A 9,996-nucleotide genomic window follows, 5' to 3' on the forward strand; every position below is an offset into this window, starting at 1 on the left:
ACAAAAGTGCTTTTTGATAGACAGCGGTGGTGAGTTGGACGCTTAATGCCCTGTGTCGGATGCAGTAGAAAATTTTTCATTTAACAGCAGTCAGTATTAATAGCGCACCGGTTTTAATTGCTTCCGATGTTAAATCGGTGACAGCCGCTCAAAATTATACGATTAAATTTATCCACGCAGTTTTATGGCGAATTTTTAAAACTTCTATTTTTTATTTTCGTTATATTTTTTTTTAAATTACGTTAATAATCTTTTTTGGTTCTACGGTACCCAAAGAGAATATGACTATGTTGTATATTATATTCTCTTGTAATAATCAAGTACGTATCCAATAATCAAGCACAATCATCGTATCATTCACACACACATGATTGTGATTCTTTTTGAAAAGTTTATCACTGATTACATTATGCCATCTGTTCCATTCTTCAGCGGTGGAATCAAGCGTGGTTCATGCCCATCGGTGGACCTCCAATAATAGAAATGATGATGACAATAGATTAATACTACATATATATAGTCTTATACAAAGTGATTAGTAGATTAAAAGTTTTTTTGTTGTCTATTATTTTTTGATACAGCCTAATTAGAATTAAATGGTTTCGTGAATAATAAAAAATATTATAATATACTGTATATATAAATATTATAAAATATTATAATATGCTGTCTAAATTATGAAATATTATAATTATTTATTATCTGTCTCTTGCAGACTTTGTACTGCTAGAAGGTATTGGCCTCTCGTATTGTTAAAAAGTAAATTAATTAATGTTATAAATATATTTCTGTGTGATCATTTTATATAGGGTAAATGTAAATAGGTTGTAATAGTTCTAAAGCATTTTGGTGTCAAATGAGTTATGCATTCATCCCGTATTAAAAATCACGCATCACAATTTTGCTGTTTATATTATCTGCGAAAAGAAACTCTAAATGTACTCTAAATGCTTGTAAAAAAACTAAATACGTCCTTCATAAAATTTCCGCGGCGAAGCCTACTATGTGCCGCCACTGGACGCCGAACGTCCACAAAATCGATGCACCTGCACAACATCAATAAATTGATTACTGCAGCAAAATGGAAATCCTACTTTTATCTGCATACAAATAAAAGGTCCCGACTGACAAAACTGCCAGTCACGTATTTACGCCGTTAATTCAATTTTAATAAATTGTGAAGCGCACACGCCATCTGTACATTCATAACTAAAATATTCAATGAGAACAGAAAAATACATTATTTATAGTCATTCTAGTTTGTTTACCAAGTTCACAAGATGTTAAGGTTTTAGTTATAACTCTTAATCGACGCTTAGAGCTTGTTATAATTATTATAAAATAGCGAAAAAATCAGCCAATATGAATTGATTTAAAACATAGTTTTAATGCTAACAAGAGGAAGCTATTTGTGAACTGCAAGCATCCTAGAAATATTTATATATATATATACATAAATTATGAAGATTGCCATTGCTAACAAACAAGTTTCTAGATGATGGGCAGCAGACTCCTCTGCATATGTCGTAATATCACACTGCGGTCGCTAACCCACATTCCATGTGTGGCAATTATGGTATATCCCACCACATACATCTTTAGTTTGTACCTTAAACTGAGCGTCTATAGGCTGAAACGAATACTCTTATCGGAGTCGTTGGCGAGCTTTGCCGAAACTAATTAAAGAAGTATTTTTACTCCTTAGTACCGGTTCATATATTCTGAATGATTGGATGACATAGGCGTGTCGAAGCGTAAAAAAACTTATCACGTTTATCTCAGATAACATAAACTGCAATTACCCGTCGCCAAATGTTCATGGGAAGGAAGCGAACATTTCTCTGGCCCGGGAACGAGGAGAACGCTCGCTGAGAAAAAGCTAAATAGATATTTTATCACTTTTATAGCCACTTACACTGAGCTCCGTTTGAATTATAGTTAGCACTGTTACTTTTTGTTAACTTCTCATGAAGTATTCTGTATTCATTTGCGTCACTTTGGACTCTTAACTTGCAAACGTAATTTATCGACGTTAAGGGATAAGACATTGAGGCTTAAAGATTTTTGAGTAGTGACCACGGGCTAGTAGTCGTGGTTAACTGTCCACATCCAGCGACTTCCCGCGACCTTTAAAATGTCGTTGGTCCACATAGTGGCGGGCCTAACAACGCCGCGTCTACCGTCTCTTGGGCGTCAGTCGAAAAATAACAGCTATTGGTTACACAACGATCGATGTAACCTCGTAACTTCAGACGAGCAATTCTTCGAGCTACGTCAATGATCTTATTTCTTTTGCGGATCTTTTTATTTCTAATTCAATCTCGCGGCGGAATTCCGAGCTTAGCCCTTTCCATTGCTGTCAGGGTGACTTTGAGCTCTCTTATGAGGACTTTCGTAAGTGACCACAATGGATTCGGAATGGACCATATGGTATTTTGGATTAATATTGTTTGCGTAAATGTTACTAATAAAGAAACTTTAAAATAATGAAGTAATTATGTTAAGTAATATAAGGGGGTTACAAAATATAATATCTTCGCACAAAGATCAATCGCGTGTTAGTCCGCCATTTTATTTCAAAGCACAATAATTAGTGCTCTGTCCAACTTGAATAATTAGACAGAGGGTGAAATAACATTAAATACTTCTCATTAGTTTCGTTCAAAGTAACTTCACAAACAGAGTTTTTGTTATTAATATTACTTTTTTGATTTATAAATTACTTTTGATATTATTACAATATTATTACTTATAAAGCTGTTGTCGAATTTAATTATTTTTTATTCATAACTAGTATTGAAATCAATGTAATTGATAAAAATGTCCGTAGGGGCTTTTAGGTTCTAGAATGGAGACAACGGTACCGTAGTATTTGACGTTCACACACAAGGCGGACAGAAGACCTTAAAGGTGTCTGAAGATGCTGAATGCAAGCCGCTTTCAAAGGATCCAATTGGAAATCTAAGATAGGATAGGCCTCCCTATGCCCAGTAGTGGATGTTCTGCGGCTGAACAACAATAATTATTGACCAACGAGAAGTTCTTATTGATGAAAAATATCTTGAAAGAACCTTGCAGCATCGACCTAAAAAGAATTGTGTTCAATACGCTTGTTAGTTTATGCTATAATACCCAAAATACACTTTAATCATGATTTCAGTCCTTCCGCCAAACATATATAAAGGGGCATATACCATAATTACCAATGCGTGGCGATCGCAGTGTGGTATTATGATACGCAGAGAACGCTAGTATCCATCCTATGAAAACTTGTTTTTGAGCAGTGGCAATCCTATATAATTAATGCACAAAGTGTCAATTAGACTGTATACCGGAAATCGAACTTGCGACCTACAATCGCAAGTCTTAATCCTCTACCGCTGTACCAGTACCCAAGCCCGTGAGCATTTAATCGACGATTTCTTTAAGTCATAATGAAAGTAATGCTGTGAAGGTAATGCAATGAATATGATATAATTAACTATAGTATAATTCGTATAACTACGTCATCGATCTGGGGATGTTACTGAATGCGGACAAAATAAGACCTGGTATCGTTATCTATGGGGGAGGCCAAGGAGGCCATAGAAGTGAGCGCTTGTCGGCTGACATTATTATGATGATCATGGTAATTGGTTGCATATTATGCTATGATATAAAAATTTATATTTTATTTAACTGTAAATTATTAAAGAATAAGATATTTTAATTATTATTTGATATATTTTGCACGTCCTGTGAGTGTAGAATATAAAGAGGCTTTAAACAGACGTATAACATCAGTAAAATATATAGTATGCATGTAATCTGAATAAAGCAAATAAACGATTTTATTTGATCAACGCTATAGGTCTTTATTAAATACATTACTCAATTTGAGTTGATAATAAAAAAGTAAATGATTAAAAAGATTGTAAAAGAGCATTTCCTTGGTCTCTAAAATAGGATATTGTGTATCAATTGTTGTTTATTCGTTTTTACGAACAAATATGTTTGTGTATATGTATATGCGTATGGTATATATGTATGTACACCCTAAATTGCCCTCTCCTTCATATCCATCTCTCCTCTCCATTCAAAAGATGTATGGTAGAGATCGCTTCTTGTACCTCTGTATAAATTGTTTCTTCTTTTAGTTATTATCTATGGTGTACCATAAAGTGTAATAAATAAATCATTATTTAATATACTGTGGCAAATCCATGTCGTACGAAAGTAATATTAATAAGAGGAATGCGTAAATCATGAATCCTCTCACACTTTAATTATGCAACGGCATGACTTGGTTACGATACCGAGCCGCGATATGTCCTCTCATGGTGAAATTTAATATACAGTTCAACCAAAGTACACGTTGGTTCTCCTTGTAAAATGTTGAAATGATTATAATTTTTAAATTACAGAATGATTGCATTGGTATCTTTTAATGGGTTTACAAATTGACAATTGTGTTTTAATAAATGACTCACTCGATTCCGTTGAAATGTAATAACAATAATTTTAAGTAAAAGTAAAAGTACCAAACCTTTAATTATTGTTGATAGTCTTTCATTTTTATTCTTCCAAAAACATCAAAAATAGGAGTATAAGGACCGACAAAGGCTGCATAGAACGACCCACATCGTGGATAGAAGACCTTGTTAAGGACGTCGGAAGGCGACTTCCATTCGGTCCTTTTGGAATTAATAAAGGTGGGCCTATGTCCAGCAGTGGACATTCTATGACTGAAGTTATGATTATATGTATAAGAATAGAAATAGGTATAAGAATAAATTGGAGATAACCTCAAAAAGGTCGACTGTCAACCTTAAAAAGGTCGACTATCAACCTCAAAAGGGTCGATTCTTAAACTTTTTGGTGAATGTCCTAAGCTGTGCTTTTAGTTCCATGTCAACTTATTTTTGTCTTTGTCTTTAATGATTTTTGTTGTTGAATCAACGTTAAAGATAATCACATTTATCTTCAGAGGTAGCTGTGAGATTTTTAATATTTGGACTAGTCTGATTATTATTAGTATTTCATTTCTCCGCAGAGAAAAGAAAAACTTTTACAAGAACTACACTACCATCAAAGCCAAATCAAAATCCTACTAGCTATATCTCTCAGGACATAATAAATGCTCCGTAATAAGAACCAATGTTATTACAAATGTAGACGAGAAATTAAAGGTGATATGTGAAACAAGATCAGAACGTGAAGATTGAAAGATTTTGTGAAGGATGTGAGGAAAAGAAACAAATAATTTGTGAGTAAAGAAAGGAGAAAGCATTGTAACGTCCCTACCCCAAACAAAGTAGATGGATCGAGAAAAAATCGATACTTCTATTAAATTACTATTGTATATTTCTACGAAACTTTAAATTAAATGCAATACAAACAAGCAATGTGCATTTATTGTACAGTATCAAATAAATATGAAATGGAAGCATGACACGATGACTTATAAGTAAAGCGGCAATAAACCTATGCATTGAAAGTTTATTACGAATCAAATACAGATGTAGGTGTTACACAGCTTTAATTAGTAACCTTATACAGAGGTAAAGGTAATGCATGAAATTAAGGATAATAAAATGTAATCAGCTTAGCGCAGGCCAAAATTTAAAGCACCTAACAACCCTTGTTACTTTTTATGGTTGAGTTTATTTCACTTAACAATGTACTTAGAGCGCGTGATTGCATTTATTTATTTTAATCCCTTAAAACGAAAATCCGGAGTAAAAATGTTGTTGGTCGTTATTTTTCATTTGATTTTTAATTAACCACATGGTCGTAAGGATTTATTTTTATAACAGCGTCGCGTTACACATTCATAGATAATTATTACAGTTAGATTGAAGATGTTTTTATTATTAAAATTCTCCCACTTTACTAAAATTTCCAACACGGCAGTCTTTTCAAACGAAATATGTTTTTTATTTCGTCATGTAAATAAATCTTTAACTTTAGCTTTTTAACGAGACACGGAGGGGACTATGCTAGGGATTTCTCTAAGGTCGAATTGGTAAGTAAAGCCTTAGACGGACAAAAATAACTAACATGGCCTAGCGGATTAGTAAGTGGATGTATACGGGCGGACCATATAGCCGTGGGGCCTTAAGATTTATTCATACCAGGAGACCATGGCCCGGCAAGAGGTGCGTAGGAAATCGGACTCACAATAAAGGTGGACATGTAAGGTTACCTGTTTTGAAGTCACAAGGTTTTTAAGATAGTCGAAACGCTGAATGTAAGGTATTTCCTATCGGTTTCATCAGAAATATATTCGGAGGTCTATTTTTAACGGTTGTCCTGCATCTATAGTGAATAGATATATGTGTCTCCTTATATGTATAGCAATACTTGTGTCACACTGCCTATTTTTTATTTTATATTGTCTATTATGATGTAGATAGTGGCGGGTACAACTACAATTAAAAATATTAGAGTATTAGATAAATGAGAAAACTAGGATAGCGTATGAGTATGCTAGTTTATTTGTGTATGTATGCGCAAGTTTTTGTGCTTTCAGAAATAATGGTTACATAAGAACAATTTCAGAAGTCCTTTATCGTTTAAGATAATTACTAGAACGGTTTTAATATAAGTTCGTAACTATATTTATTTAAAAGTGTTTAGTACATAATGAATAACATAAAGTAAGACATTTATTGCTTACAATTTATTAAATAAAAGCCGGAGCAAATTTACGCGATAATGCTGATCTCGCATTTGTTGAATAAATATTGGAACTTCGGAAAAACATTACGTATCCACATTGAAAATGAAATTCCATTAGTATTGATGGGAGAATTAATAAAAGGAGAACGCAAACAAAGCATAAACGACAAAACCGAACAGTACGGAACAAGAAGATATTAGGTCAAAGGGAAACAGCACGCCCTAACATAGCGAGCATAATTTTGCGGGCAAACAATGCCCCGTCGTCCGGTTAACGGCTACCAAAGCTTTTTTATACAATGTTTCCTTCCGTCCCGAGAACTCTGTTACTGTAATTGCCATTTGCGGCAGCATGAATAAAACATTCGCCTTAGATTCTGTTTATTCGATTGCGCTAACGTGTTTTCTGCTTACAAAGCAAGGGTGGTAACAACTAGCAATAATTTTAATTTGCGTGAATATCGGAGCCCTGAAAAGCTGGTGAAAGTTTCAGTATAGCGGTGAAATAGTTTTAGAGAGTTATTTCTATGTGGACGCGACGTGTAGTATCGAACTGTTTTGTGTTCTTTGTTATACATTCTTTATTACCAGTAGGACATTTTCATTGCGGGACATAAGTTACCTCCATATAATCCCAATACAACCTTAACAAGGTCATGTTCTTGTCGTTGTTGGAACTACGAGTATAACCTTATAAGTGAATCCTACGCTGCGGTTGCAAGTTTTAACGGCGCTTAGATTAAATCTCTTATTTTACTAAATAGGAGAAAATTAAGTTTGTAATATTTCCCCATTAATGGAAGACCACCAAGCTAAGATAGATGCTACACGACTAGAAAAAGAGCCATTGGGACTGAACCTCGTGGACTTTCAATACGTGTTAAGCATTCCTACTAAATTGTCACCAGAAAGGCCGAATGGAAAACATATATAAACATATATACTCATCACCTCTTCATTTTTTTTTAATCGTACCCCCTATCTGGTGTGGGACAGGGACTAGCTTACATTTATTTATTTTTTTCACGGACATTTTGATTTTCTTTCTCTTCGTTCGTACATCATATTATCTTTCGTTTTTCGTTTCATTCTTACTACAATTCATTTGTCTTTCCCTTTCGCTCTGTATCGCCTTTCATTCATTCCTCATTACTTTTTACATTTTCTTTTATTATATTATTATTCTATATCACTTTTTTTTAATTTTAGAACTTTATTTTGCGTCTTAGTTAATCTTATTTGTTTACAATTTTATAATTTTTATTTTTATCTATCACTATGCTTATTATTTTTCTACATAGTATCTCTAATCAGGGAGGCTATTGATTCCTCCCTGATTTTTACACCAGACCGGCGCCCGAATGCGGGACACCGGGCCACAAAGTGGATCACGGTCTGGTCCACGCTTGGTTCACAGTAGCACGAGGGGTCCTCCTTGAGCTTGAACCTGTGGAGGTATTTAGAGAACCCCCCGTGCCCCGCGAAGAGCAGGGCCAAGACCGCGTCCACCACCTCTTCATTTCAGCCGTAAGATGTCCAATGTTAGATATAGGCCTCCATCATGGATTTTAATACGACAGATTTGAAGTGGCCAGCGTTTTCCGGTGAGATTAAAAAATCATCTATCCACATTGTGGGTGTGCCATGCTTGTCAGCAGCTATCTTCATTCCAGAACTTGAAGACTGGGGTTATATGTTCTGTGCGCTATCGACTCATTAATTAATTAACTCAACTGTTATGGCTAGTATTTATTAAAACATCAACACCTGCTATTTCATTCGATATACAATGAAAAATTTCCATTTAGCTATTGAAGTAATACGAATTATAGAAATATAAAAGGATGAAGTTGAAATTTCATTTTATAATAAATTATTTGAAAAAAAAAAGTGTACAAATATTAATTAATTCATTTTCGTTGCAGCTTTCAAAGGAGATATTCAATAAATTTATGTTTTAAATCCAATCGTTGGTCGGTTGTTTTGTTGTTTTTATGTAAATAAAAGCAGTAAAATTCTGTATTTAATTTTCGCAACAAATTTGAGCTCCATAATTTGAATTCGCCTCGTTGTAGAAACAGCTGTCGTTTTGTGACACTGGCGCGTTTGGATGTACGAATTTATTTTTAAAATAAAACGAAACACTTCGTCGACTTTGTTATAAAATGATTTCTTTTAAAAAAAAATTAATACGCTCGATGGTTAATTTTAAAGATAAGATCTATGTTTACGTTCTGTCTTCGTTCGTTATTCTTTACTACTTATATATAGTTACAAATACTTTATTATTAAAAAATGTATACAGTGGAACACTTTATTTTATGAGAGACATATACGATCAAGTAAGATTAATATTTTAAATAATAGTCAAATTTTGGAATTCCAAATCGAATCCCAAAAATAGAATCATCTTTAATTGATAGATTACACTATTAATTAACAAACTTTGAGTAAAAACTTTTTGGACAAACAATACTTCTAGATACAGTATCAGTGCAATTTAACTAGGACAGTATCCCCAGTAATAAATATTCCCAGTATATAGAAATAAAGTTTCAGATTTGCTCAAACTTATTAAGTATAATATTATGTTATTTACAAACCATAAATTTCAGTGAATCTATCTTAAATTTATAAATGACTTGAGTTTTAACTTAAAATTAAACGTTATGCAAATGAAGAAAAAAACAGACATGAAGACTTTCACTTACAAATATACTGTACATCTTATCATAACAATAATTAATAATTTTACAACAATAATTAATGAAACAATGTAACGTCCGTATAAACCAGTAAGAAAATTATCAAATTAATCATACTCCCGTTATATTGTTAGGAAGAATAAAAATAAAAACTATAATCAAAAGTTCCTGCAAAGAATACACATATATACATAATAAACATAACATATAAATTTAAAAATACCGAATTACCTGTACAGGTTAATATCACAATAAATTTTTATTTATAGAAAAAATGAAATATTTTTTCAGTCACGTCTCTCGAGCAATTAGATCATAATTCATTTGAAAGCTGTATTCACATTGACCAATTGAAGTTAACCCTTTAAATAGTACAGATTCTTTTTTTGTAAATTTTAAAATAAACCTTAACTATTTCTTAAGATTGTTCATTAAGTTTTGTTACAACCAAATTGATAAACACTTCAGATAAATAATATAAAAGTAAAAGATTTTAAAGGAAAAATTCTGAACAGCACCACAGTTAAACGGGGTATTACTATAACATTCGTCGAGTAGTATGTTTGTTTAACAAGTTTCAAGTTAAATAAGTTGAAGCTAAGTAGGTCACTGCATGTTTGACAAATGATAA

This window comes from Battus philenor, unplaced genomic scaffold (genome assembly GCF_028537555.1).
Source record: "Battus philenor isolate CCGP_79_NKW_IND1 unplaced genomic scaffold, ilBatPhil1.0.hap1 SCAF_8, whole genome shotgun sequence".
NCBI lineage: Eukaryota > Metazoa > Arthropoda > Insecta > Lepidoptera > Papilionidae > Battus > Battus philenor.